Here is a 19342-nt window from a genome sequence, read left to right as displayed (position 1 = left end):
TGAATGGGGGTTACGGAATTAAGAGAAAAACAAAACAAAAACAAATCTTGAACAGGTTTGTTAAGCTGTTACCTTCAAAGGATCCTGCAGATGCAGTTTTGCTTTGTAAATTTAAAACACTTGGTGGAAACTAACTACGAGGGTTTCGTAACATATGCTGCCCCTTCCTCATGCCACTCACCCACACTGCCTCCTCCTCCTCCTCCTCATGTCCCTGCTCCCATGTCTCCTTGTTGCACCCCTTTGCTGGTTCTGGGGCTCTCATGAGAGTTTGGCCAGCTGTGAGTCCTCAGCCAGCCAGAGCTAGGAGCACGTGGGGGTGCCGGCAGCATGAGTCCTGTGTGTGAACCCATTTTCCACTGCGCCTGATGCCCCTGTGGAAGAGCAGCTGGTGCTCCATAACAACCTCTGGAGGTGGCAAGAGAGAGGTGCAGGGCACTCCTAGTGGAGGCGAGGGGAGAGTGCAAGTGCCTCAGTCTGTATCGTTGTAGGGCCGGCCCTGTTTCGCAAACTGGGGCTTCTGGAATGTTGCACTGTTTAGAGAAGTGGCAAGTATATAACAACGTAAGTGAAATACTCAAGGTCTGGCCAACCGGCTGGCACTGAAGTGAACCATGGTGCATTTGCAACCTCACAGAGACGGTTGGCCAAAGCGGGTATCTGAATGGAAAGCCAAAGTACAGCTTGGTTCATTCTAGAAGTAGCATTCACACTCCAGCAGTGCAAGTAACCTTAAGCACATATACAAAGCAGAGGGGCTCCCCCACGCCCCCACCCTCATGGCAGTCCATTACTTAACTCTGAGAAACATTCCTCAGGCAAAAAAGAACAGCATCCTGCAGATTATCAACTGCAGCACCTGAATTAAAAGAGAATAGGTCATGGAGAGATCAGTGCACACACTTATTACCAGAGGTGTGGGATGTACAAAGTTGTCTCATGTATTATACAAGATGACAGCTGCAGCTGATACTTCTTCTTTATTGAGGAAGGATCCATCAGGAATCAAGGAAAACATGGTGGTGGTGGTTAAGAGAAGAAGATGAGAGAGAGAGAGAGAGAGAGAGAGAGAGAGAGAGAGAGAGAGAGAGAGAGCTTTCTACATTCTTTATTTATCTGTCAGTGGCAAAGAACACAATCCATCATTACACATTACAAAAACAGAGGAATGACATTGCCAAAAAAAAGAGGACAAAATAAGCCACCAGCTTGAGTACCTTTTACACATACAGATTTGTATGTATAGATGCAAATTTAGAAATGATAACTATAATTTAAATTGAAATACAGTCCATCCCACTGTCATGGAGAAGACTGACGAGGTGACCTGTGTGGCCCCTTAGACTGCTGTTCAGTTGTTGACTGTTGACGGGCAACTTCAAGGTCCAGACTTGGACTGGGCAGTTCTTCAATAGAGGACTGCCCTGTGCCAGATCTTCAAAAATGAAGCCTGTCTTCCATAAAGTAGGACACCTGGCCACTCCAAAACTTCAACTTCATTGGGATGAGTGGGAGTTGTGCAGTTTGTGGGATGGGTGTACCTGAATGATAGAATACATGCAGGACTCTACCAGGTTTGACGGTGGCCCTGGGAAGGAGCCCTTTCCCACTGGTGGGATCCCATAGATGCAGGTCTACCTCACAGCGGGAATCTGCATGACATATTAAGTTCCCATGATGCCCCCAAAGTGATGCACTACATTGGTCACTCAAAGCATTGTGGGGAATTCAAGATGGCAGAATGCTTCACAGGCCCAGCCTCTGCTGCCTGGTAAGTCCATGGCCAGGTCAACAAGCAGGCAGGCAGGAGAATCAAGGCATCTGTGCTAAGTGGGCTTTGCTGGAGTATTTCGCCCTGCCCATTGCTGCTATGGGGCTAATTGCCAGCACCTGGTGTCAGGAGTTAAAAGTTCAGAGCAGCACAGGGTAGAAGCTGGAAACAACTAGGGGTGTGCACGGACCCCCCGCTCCGCTTCACTTGCAGATCCGCCATTTTCCGGATCGGGCCGCTCCGCCCCGCCCCCGCTCCGCCCACTTCCGCTCCGCTCCGCCCGGAGCTCCGGATCCGGATCCGGAGCTCCGTTTCCCCCCCCCATAGGCTTGCATTGAAAGCTAAAAAATTATACAACTTTTTTTCTGTTCAAGTTAGAAACCTCATGTTTGGCACCATGACACCTCATGGGGATATACACACGCACGCCAAGTTTCAAAGCAATCCCATCATCCCCTGATTTTTGGCGAATTTTTGAAAATCGGGCACCCCACACACAACATCCCTGCGAGGTGGGCAGGGGAGGAGGGAGGGAAGGCAGGCAGGCATGCAGCTGGCATTTCTGGGGGCATAAGGAAGTGAGCCAAGGATAAGCCAGTAATGCATATAAAATGGAATAAATCAATCAATAAACAAAGGAGGGGTGGAATTAAAAGAAGCAGTGTTGCTCAATAAACAGCAAGAAGATTTTTTTTAAAAAGGCTATATCTGTCTTTTACCAGCAATAGGGGGACGTGCCCGGGGGAGGGGGAAGTAGCTGCCAGTTCAAGACAGCCACCAACAGCTCTGAGAAGAAGTAAAACGCTCACTTCAACTCATAACAGGCATTGCTCTACCACTGAAAAGTGACCATTCACTTCAACTCATGATAGGCATTGCTCCACCGTTTTACTCTCTTTGGAAGGCTCTAACGGCCTTCCAGTGCAGGAGAGAGTGGGGGCACGTCCACGATGAGATGCCCTAGGGGAGCTCATCCCCTTGCACCACATCGATTCAGTTGTTCACCAAGGTTAGGGTGGGGAGCAGTGCTGTGTTTCTATCTCTTATTCTTGGCTTAGTATATGATTTCAGGTTGTGTTTGTGCATTTGGTGGGGCTACTGTTTTAAAAAACACGGGGAAAAGCCCGTTCAGATGAAGAAAGAGAAGTTTCCCAGAATCCCAAGTTACCTGTTTTGCCTATGCCCTCCTCCAACTTTGGGATCATCATGACCGGGAGCTGACTCTGCCCCTCAGCCCTTTGAAAAAGGTATTTTTCCCGCCGATTTTTTAAAAACTTCTAGCCCGCGACCCGTACGATGCAGAAAGTTGAGAGTGGTCTCAAAATGACCCCCATCCACGACTCTCTGTGCACAAGAATTTTCAGAATGATAGCTTAAAACTCCCCCCAGTTATCCCCGATTCTTTCCCTCAATGCAATCCTATGGGCGAAAAGCCGAAAACGCCGTTTGAGCCGCGCGGTTGACCCGATTTTCACAAAAATATAGCCCGCGACCCAGACAACGCAGAGAGGTGAGAGTGGTCTCAAAATGACCCCCATCCACGACTCTCTGTGCACAAGAATTTTCAGAACGATAGCTTAACCCCCCCCCCAGTTATCCCCGATTCTTTCCCTCAATGCAATCCTATGGGCGAAAAGCCGAAAACGCAGTTTGAGCCGCGCGGTTGACCCGATTTTCACAAAAATATAGCCCGCGACCCAGACAACGCAGAGAGGTGAGAGTGGTCTCAAAATGACCCCCATCCACGACTCTCTGTGCACAAGAATTTTCAGAATGATAGCTTCAAAAACAACGTAGTTATGCGCGATTATTTGCCGCAATGCAATCCTATGGCAAAATGTTTTCAAGATGGCGACCGGAGCGCTCCGCCTGAACTCGGAGCTCCGAAAAATGGGCGCTTCTCTTCGCCTTGCTTCTAGGGGGTCCGCGGTCCGCTCCTACTCCGCCTCTGGGTAAGGCGGAGCAGGCCAATCCGCTACTGCTTCTACGCTCCTAATCGGAGCGGAGCACATCCCTAGAAACAACACACACATACCTCTGTGTTTGAGCCATCCAGCTCTCTGTATGTCTGGACTCCCTGCTGATCCAAGACCCCCGGAACCATGACCCCCCCTCCAATTCTGCCTGCATCCAGAAGCCCTGCTAAGTGACTCCAGGACGGTGTCATTCAACTCCACCGGCATCCCAGCTAATTCAGGAATCCAGCTGCAGTTTCTCTGGCTCATCCTCCACACTGGATAACAGCAGCTATAAATCTCTGCTTGTAGCTGGCAAATGCGGACAGGTTCAACACCCCTGATGCTCACAATGCCATGCTAGGTGGATCAACATACTTACAGCTGGGCTTCGTGCCTTTGAAACAGAAAGCTATGCAGAGATGGCATCTCGTATTTGGAATTATGTCTACTGAATGCATCCTTCATGCAACCCCTCCTTCCTATGAGACAGCAAATCCTAAGAATGACCATGAGGAATCCTGTCATTGATGATTTATTATCTACATAACATAATCTATCTACACTGCACATTGCAAAGAATCGGAGCACAGGTCCCTGGTCCAAGGGGCTAACAATACAAAAAAAAACATTCAGTATTATTCAGTTGTTAACTATCTCTGCTGATGTGGCATACTAGAGACCAGCAGAGGTCACAATTGTTCTGTAAGAGGCTTGATAGTTTCTTACACTGAGGAAAGCAGTGTTAGAAATCTAAGCTGAGGAAGGAGGGACAGCAAATGTTGGGGTTTTGATGGAACGAATCAGGCAGGGAGAATGAAAGAAGTGTCTAAGAGCACCACTGAATGCGACCAAAGCCCTATCAAGGCTTCCGGACTGTTAGAGCAGTATGACAATGGAACCCATGACCTAGGGAGGTCATGGGCTCTCCCACACTAGAGGCCTTCAAGAGGCAGCTGGACAGCCATCAGTCAGGAATGCTTTAAGGTGGATTCTTGCATTGAGCAGGGGGTTGGACTCAATGGCCTTATAGGGCCCTTCCAACACTATTATTCTATGATTATAGGACTATGAAAAAAATGCAAACAAAATGAATAATAATGTGTGTGCATGCCCCTTGCATGGTGTTTGGTGGATCACAGGAAGAGAGTTCCCTGCTCTGTGGAGCCTAGAATCTAGCATTTGACACATGGGGCAGGGATTTCAAGTAAGTGATAGAGGCAGCATCTCAAGGTGAACTATACCCAGTTCTACACCCAGAACTAGGAGACAGTTCTGGGTATATGTCCTGCTATGGCTGAAAAACAGTCCAGCATTCGGGCAAATTTTGGGGCAGTGCAAAAGGCAAGACCGCAAAGCAGACCAATGGCCATGTGCAAAAGTTCCAGTCCAGTCTGGATTGTTGATACAGACTGGCAGCAGAGGTTCTCCATGGTTTCAGGCAGGAGTTTTTCCTGCCTGAAATCATGTGGGTGGAACCTGGGACCGTCTGAATGCAAAGCAGACCCTTGAACACAGAGCCTCAGAGCCCTCCTCAAACCACTGAGCTCCAGTCTCTCCACACTGGCAGTGGGAAGCCCACGAGCAGGTCAGGATCACATGATCATCCACCTGTTCATGTTTCCCATCACAAATAGTAGCCTTTCATAGCCTTATCCTACATGGATTTGTACAATCCCATATTAAAGCCAGCTAAGATGGTGCTCACCATCACTACTACATCCTGAAGAAGAAGCACATTCCATAGTTCAGCTATGCAGTGTGTCTGTCCTGAATCTCCCAACAATCAGCTCCATGAGGTGTGTGTGTGTGTGTGTGTTTGTGAGAGAGAGAGAGAAGAGAGAGAGAGAGAGAGAGAGAGAGAGAGAGAGAGAGAGGAATTCTCCCTCTCCATTTTCTCCATACCATGGACCATTTTATACATCTCTTTCATGTTCTTCCCTATTTGCCTTGCTCCTTAGCTCAACCCCCACCCCCCAGAGTCATAACGTTTCCCTCTTACGAGAGTTCCTCCAGCACCTGATCAGTTTGATTGCCCCTTTCGACACCTTTCCTGGCTCTTCAACACCCTTTTGGACATGTGGTGACCAGAACTGTCCACCATATTTCATGAATAGTCCTGCCACATCGTTGTATAGAAAGATTACCCTTTTCTCAGTTGGTCCCTCTCCAAATGATTCCTAACATGTAATTTGCCTCCCCCCGCCCACACAGCGATGCATGCTGGGTCGGTATTTTCACTGAGCCATCTTCTGCAACATCAAGATTCCTTTCCTGGTGAGTCTCTGCCAAGCACGCTCAGTTGGCCTCCTCCCTCTGTGAGTCCACCCTCTCAACCAGCTGTGATTCCTCCTCCTCCTCCTCCTCCTCCTCCTCCTCCTCCTCCTCCTCCTCATTGCTACCACTTGTTGGTAGGGGTGTGCACGGACCCCCCGCTCCGCCCCGCAGGCCGATCCGAAAATTTCGGATCAGCCCGCTCCGCTCCACACCTCTCTGCCCATATTCCGCTCCTCTTCGCCGCTGAGCTCCGGCTCTGAATCAGAGCTTCGCAGTGGAGGGGAGTGGTGCCAGGTAAGGCTGGGAGAGGAGGGCGGGGGGGTGTTACCGGGCCCTGTCGCCATCGCCGCCCGTGCGGTGACGGCGGCAGAGCCCGGTAAAGGACCAAGGGGGAGGGGGACCTTACCTGCCTCCGTCTGCAGTCCGTCGACTTCTTCAATTGAGCCCGCGGTTCAACCAGGAAGTCTGGGCCGCAAGCGATTCAATCTTCAATTGAAGAAGCCGATGGACCACGGACGGAGGCAGGTAAGGGAGAGGAGGGTGGGGGGGTTACCGGGCCTTGCGCCGTCGTCGCCTGTGCGGCGACGGCGGCAGAGCCCGGTAAGGGACCAAGGGGGAGGGGGGCATTACCTGCTTCCATCCGCGGTCCATCGGCTTCTTCAATTGAGCCCGCAGTTCAACCAGGAAGTCTGGGCCGCAAGTGACCAAGGGGGAGGGGGGCCTTACCTGCCTCCGTCCGCAGTCCGTCGGCTTCTTCAATTGAGCCCGCAGTTCAACCAGGAAGTCTGGGCCGCAAGCGGACCAGACTTCCTGGTTGAACCGCGGCCTCAATTGAAGAAGCCGATGGACCACGGACGGAGGCAGGTAAGGGAGAGGAGGGCAGGGGGGTTACCGGGCCCTGCCGCCGCCGTCGCCCATGCGGCGACGGCGGTGGAGCCCGGTAAGGGACCAAGGGGGAGGGGGGCCTTACCTGCTTCCATCCACGGTCCATCGGCTTCTTCAATTGAGCCCGCGGTTCAACCAGGAAGTCTGGGCCGCAAGCGGCCTAGACTTCCTGGTTGAACCGCGGGCTCAATTGAAGAAGCCGATGGACCGCAGACGGAGGCAGGTAAGGGAGAGGAGGGCGGGGGGGGGTTTACCAGGCCCTGCTGCCGTCGCCGCATGGGCAACATCGACAGCAGCAGGGCCCGGTAAACCCCACTTACCTTTCTGGCGGAGCTCCGGATCGAGGCGATGGATCCGCCTCGATCCTCTTCACCACGCTCTGCCGGCCCCCCAATCCTCTTCGCCTCCGCCTTAAGGGCAGGCGAAGCCCCCCGCTCTGCTTCTAATTTGCCGGTCTGATTAGAAGCGGAGCACATCCCTACTTGTTGGTGTGCCAGGTAGTGGCCTCTATTGCCCCACCTTCTAACTACCACCATTGCCTGGGCCCCAGTGAGAGGCAGGTGAACAAGCATTTTGCAATGGTGAAAACCAAAATCCAGGTTTTTTTGGGGGGGGGGATCAGTGGGACCCTGCCAAGGTGTGGGCCTTTTCCAGGTGCCCAATCATACCTACCCTTCATGCAGGCTCTTAGGGCAAATCCCTTCCTTAAGGTCATCAGTTCAAAACTTCCCACAGTCTTCAGTCCTGGCAGAGAGATTAATTTACTCCCTTTACTGTCTCACTGCAGTGTCTAATTTTGCAACCCCCTGCCCCTGCGTTTGTTAATTGCAATGTCCCGGTTTCTCCCCTTCCACCCACAATCCTTCCGCCTCACAACTCTTTTTCTGGCTAATTGATACGGGGCACATTGGAATGTTCTCCTGTGGAAACAACCATGGGGCTGCTAAGCAGCTGTATTCATGGCCATGGTGTGTGTGTGTGTGTGTGTGTGCGCGCGCAGGAGAATGTCCTGTTGGTTTGCCCTCATGGCTCAGAGCCGACCTGTCTACCTCCTTCTCTGCCCCTCTCAACGGCGCCTGGAATCCACCACCGTGCCTCATGCTAGGGCCATCTCTGGACCTTGTAATGAGGTGGTTTGAGTGCGACAAACGACTCCATTTAGTATCCTCTTGGACACAGATGGCCGCTGCACCTGTAGAAAATTTGTTGGAACAAGCTCACTGTTAATTGTGACCGTGGTGTTGACAGCGATTAATTACGGCACCGTAGGGGAAACCACAACGACATTAATGATGTCTGGATCCCGGCAGCTGGCTGACAGTCCTCTCTCAGATGTTTATGTGCATCTTATCTTGGTGCAATATGGCAAGTTTCTAATTACTCTGAAACACACGCCAGTGCTTTTGCTGTTGCCTTGTGATGGGCGGATGAGGGAAAATCCAAGCACCCCCCAACCTCTTTTCCCTCTCAAAGGGAGCCTTATCTGTTTGTCTTTAACTTTCTCTCCTCTTCATTCTGTGTCTTTTGAGACAGCAATGTGGAATTCTAATGAGAAGCAGCTAAGTGGTGCCTATGACGCATGCAAATAAACAAACTGAGCCTTCCTGACTAGTGGGTGAATTCACCACAGAACTTATAAGGCCAACTTAGTTTTCTTCTCTTCCATCTCTTTGCCCACCAAACAGCAACCTAGCCCTGCTGACAAGTTACAAAACTAAGTCCATGGGCTATAATTCACATTAATGCTTTGGGATAACCTATCAGGAAACCAGGGAAGGCCACCATGGGACCAATTCTAATCTAGAATTGTCTTTTCAATACTGACCAAATACCTACATGAAGCCAACAAGCATATCATGAAAGCCTCTGCCATTAATGGAGGATTGTACTTGGTCAGAGGTGACAGTCATCCCTGATTGTTTGTCCACAGGGGTACAGAGGTATAGCTTTTGGGGAGACTATGTCCTTCACAAATTTACCTACAGAGCTCAGTTTTTAACAGCTGCTTCAGGGACCATTGATGGAAGGAAGTGACAGGGAGGCTGTGGGGGCAAACAGCATGCCTGGCTTTTTTTTTACTGTTTGTGTGGGCTGTCACAGAGACTGGAAAGTGGGATGAGAGACAATGAGAAGGAGGCAGTAATGGCTGCGCTCAGCTTTTCTTCTTGGGGATTCGCTTCTTATAATATGGAAAGCTTGTTTTGTTCATAAGATCACAAGCCATGAGGGTAGCCAGATGTAGAGTCTTCTGCATCTTTAACAGGTTGCCAGTGCATGTTTTCCTCATCCCTGCAATTCTATGGCATCCTTGTGATGAAAGAGGCAGTTATAGTCCTGGAGGGGATGCCTTGTTATTGGAGAACATTGCTTGAAAGAGACAAGCTAGAGACAGGGGCTGCCCAATGACAAAGGGGGTGCAAGCCTGTGATGCCATTGTCCCATGCTAGGGAGAGGGGCTATACCACAGTGGAGGAGCATATTGTTTGTATACAGATTGTCCCAAGTTTAATCTCTGGCAGTTCCAGTAAAAATAGCTGGGTTGAGAACAACCCCTGGGTGAATCCTTGGAGAGTAGGTATCAACTGGTGGTGACAATTTTAGGCTGGGTGGACCAATTCTATGACTCAGTAGAAGGCAGATACTGCTAGCTGCTCTTTAGGAAGGGCAGTATCTGATGCCACTGGTGGTTCCTCCTCCTCCTCCGCAAATGATAGGAAGGTGTTTCCATCTTTGCCTCCACAAATGGTGCTCCATTGTGTTGGCCAAGAAATGTATTTGCACCCCCCATTGGACTGCCACTGTAAAACAACAACAACAACAACAACCCTGTCACGCCCATGAGCCACAGCTCTAGAAAGTCTTCTTGTGGGGAGATACAAGGATCACTCAATCCCTTTGCCCCTCCCCTCCTCACTTCCCCAAATAGAGCTGGGTTGCTAAGAGCCTAAGCCCAATTTTACTTTTCCACAGACTGGTTTCGGCAAATGATCTTGCACTGATCCTGTTGGCTGCTATAAATAGGGATTGACAGATTTTAGACGGAGATGGAAAAACATTAATTGGAGCAACATGAGAGAGAGAGAGAGAGAGAGAGAGAGAAAGAAAGAAACGAGTTGCCCACCCACACAGCAGGGGGCTTTGCTATCCATCCCTTCATGGATTTCAGACTCTTTTGCTCTATAATGAAAGAACACAGAGCATATCTTTGACAGATCTGGGGTGAGAGAAATAAGGGGGAAAACAAAACATCACACTCCAAAGGCACTGGACTGGAGGGAATGGCAGCGCAGATGCTGTAGGTGTGCTAGTCCTGATAAACAACGGGACAGTATCATACAGGCGATTTTGGGGTTTAGAAAAAGGTAAGTAAGATAGAGGTGTATACAATTATGCCTGCCCCCCCCTCTCTCTCTCTCTCAGTACTAGAACCCAGTGGGGTCATCCAGCACAGACAACATGAAATCATTCTTAAGAGAGCCAGTGTGGTGCAGTGGCTAAAGTGTTGGACTGGGAGTTGGGAGATCCGGGTTCTAGTCCCCACTCAGCTGTGGAAACTCACTGGGTGACTTTGGGCAAGTCACAGACTCTCAGCCCAACCTACCCCACAGGGTTGTTGTTGTGAGCATAAAAAGGAGAGGACAAGGAGGATTATGTACGCCACCTTGAGTTCCTTGGAGAAAAAAAGGTGGGATATAAATGTAATAAATAAATAAAATAAAATAATACAAGAGATACATAACTTAAATTATGACACTCACACCCTCACGACATGGGAATGGCCGCCTGCCTGGGTGTAACCCATTGGCTTTACAGGAGCTTCTTTTCCCAGTCTGTCCAGGATTTCAGAACACTGTGGACATTCGGCAGTGCTGAAGACACAATGGAGGAACCTAGTGGAACTCATCAGCTTCCACAAAGTTACTGAAGGTCATGGAGAACGGTGTGTTTGGTGTCAGATTTAACATTTGTTTCAGAGTGGTTTCACAGAAACAATCTGGATACTAACTTTTTATAAATGTTTTTGACTAATGCTTAGTCTTGGCAATTAAGGCTGTCTGTGGCCATTAGCCATGATGACTATAGTCTACCTCCAGTATCCAAAGCAGTAAGCTGCTGAATTTAAGTTGCAGGAGATGGCTCTTGTACTCATGTCCTACTTGTGGGGTTCCCATAGGCATCTAGCTGGTCACTGTGGGGACCAGGACGCTGGACAAGATGGATCTGCCTTGTTCTGACCCTGCATGGCTCTTCTCATGTACTTAATGCTAAATCTGATTGTTAAAAATGGGGGACGTGTTCAGTGCCAGCTCCAAGAATTCAGAAGGAGAAACATCCTGCATTGGCTTGGCATAGCCACGCTGCAAGCTGGGATATTTCAAATCCAGGGGAAGAGCCCATGGAGTACCATCACCTCTAATTCTGCTTTGCATTGTCCTGTCACCAGCCAGCCTCTAGAAATGTAGGAAGTTGCCTTATTCTTTGCCAGACCACTGGTCCATCTAGCTCTTTATTATCTTCATCAACCTGGTACCATCCAGATGTTTGGGACTACAACTGCTAGCATTCTTAGCCATGTACCATGCTGGCTCAGGCTGATGAGAGCTGAAGTCCAAAACATCTGGGAGGCCACAATGTGAGGAAGGCTTGTCTGAACGGAATGGCAGTGGCACTGCAGCATTTCAATTAGGGGTTTTTCCTGGCCCTATCTGGATATGCTGAGAATTGAACCTGGGCTCTTTGGCATACAAGGCACGGGCTCTACCCACTGAGCTACGGTCCTTTCAAAGGAGCCATTTCTTACAGCAGAACGGCTCTCTTTCTCTCTCCTTCCCTCTCTCAGAGAAATGAAACAACACAGTAGAATCTGTGTGTAAGTGTCTGGGAGAAACAAGTTAATGGTGAAGGTGGTGGTGGGGAATGGTTCCAAGGTTCCAAAACCATATCATGTGGAGGCTTAACATTTTACAGACCTACAATATTCCATTATCCTAAAAGGGACCTAACCAAATTCAGAGAGTTGTTGTAAGTCCTTCCATCCTTGAATGGTATCCTATCCATGAGGATCACAACTTCTTACCCCTGGATCCGTATGTGTGCTTGATTGAGCTTTTAATGAACCACTATCTTTTGCCTCCTTCATTATATTTTAGAGACAATGGGATGCGACAATGAGTCCATATAGGTGCTGATCGTCACACTAATAATGACCTTTCAGCTTACTATGATAATAATAATAATAATAATAATAATAATAATAATAATAATAATAATAGCAGCAGCATTTGGAGAGGGAAAAATGTCTCTTGAAATATATTTATCAGTGGCTTCAGTTCCCAAATATTTGCCGATCCCAAATTAGAACCCATTGCCATGACAACCTCCTGCCAAGAACCAAAGTTCTCTCATTTCCAATAAGGAACAAGCAATCTGTTCAATTTGGTTTAAAAGTACATCAGTTTTATAAAATAAAACAAAACCGGGAAAGAAGAGCCCATAACGTGAGACAGGTTGTATTGTTTAGCTGCAAACTGCGAAACCAGATGGGACCAAAACCCAAATTGCCATTCCGCAGAGTACAAGATGCCAGCCCGAGAGTTTAATTGCATCGGAACCCAAACGCAAGTTTGTTGAATATTAGATGGATAGTGAGTTGCAGATCAGGATGGAAGAACCATTGATTTTTGAGCTTAACTAAATCCTCCAAGAGTCATTTCGAAACTCATATTGGCTTGCTCCTGTTTTCATTTTTGACCTTTTTATTTTTCTTATTTAAAGGGAAAAGTGGGCATTTCACATGGGGAAAATGTGCATTTCTGTGTGTATTCTTCAAAACAGTGGACTTGCCCCCATTGACAAAGTGTAAAAATCTGTCTTTTTTAAAATGCACTTCAAAGCATGCATTAAATACCCACACCCACACCCACCCTTCCTACATGTTTTGAACATGATCACAAAATTGGGATTTTGCGAACATTTTTTTTTAAAAAAGTGCTCTAGCTCACATTTGAGGTTGGGAATGGGATGCATGATTTGTAAACAGAAGCCAAATTCTTATGCATCCCTAATTGCAGACAACCTGACTAATCCTTCACTGGGAAACTATAGGCCAGTTTTTATAATTAGCAGACACAACTGGGAGAGCCTTTCTTGAACTGAATCCGTTCAGTCTGCAGGAAGGAACATCACCTAGTTAAATACTACTATGGAAAACAAAATCCATGCAGAAAACAACCATGGTCAGGACAAAAACTTCAGTGTTCCTAGTTTTCTATACAATGCAAAACTGGCATCTTTGGGCACCTGTTGGGGGCCCATAATCCACTAGGGGGATTGTTGGCAATCCCTGGAGTCTTCTGGACCTGTGGATTCCTTTCTATCCATCACCACCTTCCAAGTGCAGACAAGCTGAAACAGTTTCAGAGGAGGGAAACAAGGATGATCAGGTGTCTGGAAACAAAGCCCTATGAGGAGAGACTGAAAGAACTGGGCATGTTTAGCTGGGATAAGAGAAGATTGAGGGGAGACATGATAGCACTCTTCAAATACTTGAAAGGTTGTCACACAGAGGAGGGCCAGGATCTCTTCTCGATCCTCCCAGAGTGCAGGACACGGAATAAGGGACTGAAGTTACAGGAAGCCAGATTCCAGCTCGACAACAGGAAAATCTTCCTGATTGTTAGAGCAGTATGACAATAGAACCAGGTACCTAGGGAGGTTGTGGGCTCTCCCACACTAGAGGCCTTCAAGAGGCAGCTGGGGAGCCATCTGTCGGGGATGCTTTAAGGTGGATTCCTGCATTGAGCAGGGGGTTGGATTCCATGGCCTTATAGGCCCCTTCCAACTCTGCTAGTCTATGATTCTAAGGTTCTAAGTGATCAAGTGTGAGGAGGAACAGTAACCTCCATGCACCTCATTCTCTTCCTCTGAGAGGCAGTGTGGAGGGCTCAGAGGAAATGTAAATGGGAAGCAACAGTCATGGCAAGGAGGAGAGGAGCTGGGTGCATTCCACAATCCATTGAGAGCACCTTGACCCAGGGCCCCACAACCAGTACTAGCACAAAGATTCCCCCCCCCGAAAAGGGAGCATTCAAATGATCAATCCTTTCATTAATGCAACATCTCCCCTCCCCCAATTAGAATGCATTACAGCTCTGGCCTCCAGCCCACTATACCCAAAATAAAATGTGCCTTGGGAATACACAAGTTAGCTGCATTCCTAGTATGGTTGCTGGCTTGCTTTGAAAACACTGTTCTTCTTTTCTCCCCCTCCGGTGCTCTGCACGCCACTGATTTCAGATGTGAAATGACTAATTATTTTGTTGTGCAAGCGTTCGGTAGAGTTAAACTGTTCTTTTAGTTGTAACCTGTGTATTTATTGCTACCATAATTGCCTCAGCTGTCTGTTGTTTGCAAGCATGCTCATAATTACCGTAGTTGTCCACTATTTCAGAGCTATGAGGCTGGGTAAGCCACATGTTACATGACAGCTAGGTGTTGTAGAACAGTCCCAAGAAACATTCCTTTGGAAATCACCCTGGGAGGGAGGGATTTGCATCATATGACGAAGAGGAGTGCTTCTGTCAAGCGCTCAGGCCTAAGAGGAAGGCTGGAGGTGGGTGGGGTCCCTAAAAGGTGCCCAAGGTGCGAGACAGCAGCAGAACTGAGCTTTTCATATATCAACAAGTGGGACCATATCAACTCTCTCATCCAGTTCCCCCCCACCTGGTAGCCTCCAAAAATTTGGGTGACAATACCCAGCATTCCTAACCATTGGCAATGCTAGCTGGAGCTGGTGGCAGCTGAAGTCCAAAACATCTGGATGTGCCCCCCAGATGTTTTGCAGAAGACTCATCTAGTACCACCTGACACATCAGATCTTGTTTATTGTGGCCCATGACCCAACTGAAAATATGGGTGTTTAGAGAAATCCACAATTAATTCAAACAAGTTCGGATTTCTATGAATCTGACTCAGGGCTTCCACAATTGACTGGCTTTTTCTGAGCCATGCGGGTTCTGTGGACTTGCGAACTATTTCCCCCCCCCCCCCCAGAATTTTATATGACACAAATGTAGTGTGTGTGTATGTATGTATATATATATATATAAAATACCAACAATAAAAAACACAATTCCCCCCATAGGGTAAAGCTTGAAAATGCACATTTGGGTGGTAGTGGGGGATTTGTGTACTTGTGCAAATGTATATTTTTAGAAATGCACACTGCAAGTTTAGGAAATTGACAAAAATCAGATCCTGTCAATGAGGGGATGATGGAAGGAAAGACACCAGACAATCCACAAAATGAAGACCGAACAGGTCATCCATACATCCCTAACTGAGAATGCAAGATATATAACACATACATACAAAGACACTTAAAGCAGAGAGAGAGAGAGAACGGTACAACATCCACACTAGAGAAATTAAGAACATGATAACTTAGCAACCATCTCAGTAACTACAGGGATGATGTCAGGTAAACAATAAGATACATAAAGCAGAATTGCTGTGCCAGGCAACTTAGATAACAGCTACATAATTAGTTCTCTCCTAATACTCTGATTGAAAGTATGGTGTCGTAAGACATGCGTTGCAGTCTCTACTGCACAAATCACAAAGACAATAGGGTGGCAATGAAGAACACTTTTTGAATAGTGTCACCCAGTGGCAGATAAGGAAAGGGCTTGTAGCTCAGTAATGGATTGTATTAATCTATTTGCAACAGTTCTAGACCCCATAGTGGTCCCTATAGTGAAACACCCACCCACAGTAAAACCAGTACAATGAATGAGAGCAAGGCATTATCACAATAAATGCCAGCAAATGAAGAACAGCAGCTATAACAAATGTTCAGAATTTTTAAAAGACGTTAAAAGCCTAGGGAATATTACATTTTTATACTACCCAATAGCCGAGGCTGAAGTCCTTTGCCTGACACTGACAAGATAACCAGGTGGGCCTCTGGTAAGTCTCCACAGAGAGGGATGCAGTCTGGAAAAGACCTGGCAGTGGCGTGCCAACATCAAGAAGGTCTTCTCTTTGGTTGCATCTGCCTTGCCTCAGATGGTGGGTGGAGGATCTCAATACATAGGCAGTTTGAGGTGGAAACATGTAGTTCAAACATTTTGCCCATCACAATGTAAACGCCACAATGTAAAAACCACTCTAAAATACTGAATGTATTATTTGGGAGGACCTGAGCTGATGAACTGTTCTCTTTCAGGAGCAGGCAAACAAAGAAATGAAAAAGCCAAGATCAGTTTGGGGATCTCATCAGATCCTCTTTGTTTGTCATCCTCTTCAGCAAATGTTCCTTGAAACAGCAGTGAAAGAACCAAAATGCTGCAGCATGTCTCTCTCTCTCTCTCTCTCTGTGTGTGTGTGTGTGTGTGTGTGTTTACAGGTAGGGAAGCAGCTGGATGGGACATGAGCAGAGAAACCGAATAGCCATTCTGAGATCAATTGTAGGAAGAGTTGCAAAAGAGTTCAGCCCCATCTGTTTGCTCCATGCTTGAGTCTCCCATGGCATCATTGGATGAAGTGCACAGCAGCCAATATCACACTCTCTTACCACCTCGTTTGCTTCCTGAAGCAATCCGCCCCGTTATCATCCCAGATCTCTGTTCACCAGCTGCTCAGCTGGCCTCACTCTCCACTGTGCCAGCCCCTCCACACATATCTGTCACAATTTACCTGGCTGTTGAACTGGGCTTGGCCCTCAGGGCTCTCAGCTGTCCTTTCTTTTTAATGGAGCATCCTTAATTGTAGCTCCACAAGACAAGATTAAAAAAAAGAGAGACCTTCTCTTTATACGGAAACGGCTTGTCTTTCTCCAGATGCATTTCATGGCTCTGTCAAACAGACGGTGTCATGACTTCTGAATACTCTTGATTTCCAGCGTATACGTTATCCTGCTGTTTTTGTTTGTTGATTTAGGAAAATATTTACTTACTACCCTTTAGCAGAGCTTCCAGAAAATGAGGATTTCATACGGAAATACAGTACTGTAACATGATAAGGGTAGAGGCACTAACAGAATACCAATGTCCGCACCAGGCAGGCTTCCATGGGAAGGAAATTTGAGAAATGAGGTGCCACCACTGAGAAGTCTCTCTGTGTGATCACCACATTCCATGCCTCAGATGATATTGGGCTGTATAGAAATGTAATAAGTTAATAAATAAAATTATAGCACTCTTTCTTTCTTTCTTTCTTTCTTTCTTTTTGTAAGGGGTTTTGGGCTTTTTTGCGCTGCCATTGCAAGTGGCAACAGCAACAATTGTGATGGCAGACTGGCCCCCATTTTGCATACTCCACAATTCTGAATACTTAGCATTGTTCTGGGGGCAATGGGTGGTAAAGATGAAGAGGGAAGGTGAAGCCCACCAAAATGAAGAAACAAATTTTGGGAAGTTCTGCAAACTGGCCTTTTATTTCCAGTGGGGTAAGAAAAGAAACATCTCACGTCATTTCTGAAAGAGAGAGAGAGAGAAATGTCTTCTGAGAAACATTGTCTCAGCTCTAGTTGTCATTCTTTAGGGTTCACAGCACATTCTGCAGGATCTTCCAAATGAATTACATTTCTGAGGGCTGATTAGGGATACATCCACCCCTAATGCAGGTGCAGAGAGATGATTGCACAATGAAAAACAAGACACTCACACACACTCCTCATCCACCTCAGAAGTTAGGTGAGCACAACAACCCTGAACCCAACTCATGAGACCCCCCCCCCCAAGTTTCTTCTCCTTTGGATTTCTTTTCAAAAGCCAACTCTTTATCAAATTGAATGAGAATAGTCAAAATAGATGTGTAAGAAATTTTAGGCACACAACACTACTTGGTACAAGGAGCTCAGAGCATGTCTGGGTATACCACCCACCCCGATGTCCATACAAGCTTCTGATTCAGCTAGCTCATTGGTCAAAGAAATAAGGAATCATAGAATTATAGATTAGTAGAGTTGGGTAAAGACCATTGAGTCCAACCCCCTGCTCAATGCAGGAATCCTCCTTAAAGCATCCCTGACAGGTGGCTGTCCAGCTGCCTGTCAAATGCCTCTAGTGTAGGACAGGCCACAACTGCCCTAGGTCATTGGTTTCATTGTCATATTGCTCTAACAACAAGGAAGTTTTTCCTGATGCCCAGCTGGAATCTAGCTTCCTGTAACTTGAGCCTGTTATTCCGTGTCCTGCACTCTGGGATGATCGAGAAGAGATCCTGGCCCTCCTCTGTGCAGCTACCTTTCAAGTACTTAAGGAGTGCTATCATGTCTGCCCTCAGCCTTCTCTTCTTCATGCTAAACAGGCTCAGTTCTCTAGTCTCTCCTCATAGGAGAGCACTGATAATCCCCAAAGAGATCTGCTCTTGCTGGCTTTACGCTGCCCTCAGCTGCTCGGGAACTGGATCTGATATTCTCTTTCCCAAGGGCAGCGCAAGATATACCAGGCAGAAAAGCCTGCCCTAAATATTGAGCTTTCCAATTCTCCATTGCTCGGATGGATGGCAACATGTAAATGGACTCATAAGCACAGGATTCAATGAGCAGATAGCAGCCAGGGACAAAGGCCTCAGAGAACCAATCTGACCTCGGCAATTATTAGAAGTAAAGGAAGCCACTTAATTGCTGGGTGGTGTCAGTTCTGTTTAATATAAACCCAAAGGCCAGTCTGCAAATGTTATTGTCATGTTCTCATGGGGGAAAATAACATTGTACAGAACAAACGTCATGCAGAATTGGGAAACAGTGGCTGGCTTATACAAATGTAACTGAATATGTAAAACATGTAATTGAAAATTTAGGCTTTAGCTAGACCTAAGGTTTATCCCGGGATTGTCCCGAGGTCATCCCTGTTCATGTAAATGACACACAGGATATCCTGGGAGCAAGCAGGGACGACCCCGGGACGATCCCGGGATAAACCTTAGGTCTAGCTAAGGCCTTAGATTTCCTTTGGATTCATTTACTATTACATTTATGTCCAACCTTTTTTCCTCTAGCAAGGAACTGAAGGTGGCATGGCCCTTCTCCTTTCCATTTTATCCTAGCAACAACCCTGTGACGTAGATTAGGTTGAGCGGGGACTGGAACCTGGAACTCCCAAGTCTCAGTAGTCGTACAATAATCACTACACTGCAGTGGTTCTCGATTACAAGTTTGTTGAGGAATGGATTTCAGATAATTCCCAAACCCATGTGCATTCGTAGAGACACGGGTGACGAATGCTGAAGAGCAGCACGGGGCCATCCCAACCCCTCTGCCCTGTCCATGAGTTGAAGGGAAAACTTGAAAAATAGTGTCCCCACGCACCTTTTTGCTCTTCCCTTCCTGGGGTCTTTTCTGCTGCCACCAAGTGGAAATCTTATTTTCTCTGGTTGTCTCTGCCAGATCAACTTTAAAATTCTCTAGGCCTCAGGTATCTACTTTGGGTAGTGTGCATTGGCTATTGGA

Source organism: Elgaria multicarinata, chromosome 15, assembly GCF_023053635.1.
Source record: "Elgaria multicarinata webbii isolate HBS135686 ecotype San Diego chromosome 15, rElgMul1.1.pri, whole genome shotgun sequence".
NCBI classification, from domain to species: Eukaryota; Metazoa; Chordata; class Lepidosauria; order Squamata; family Anguidae; genus Elgaria; species Elgaria multicarinata.
Note: the sequence above shows the minus strand (reverse complement) of the source record.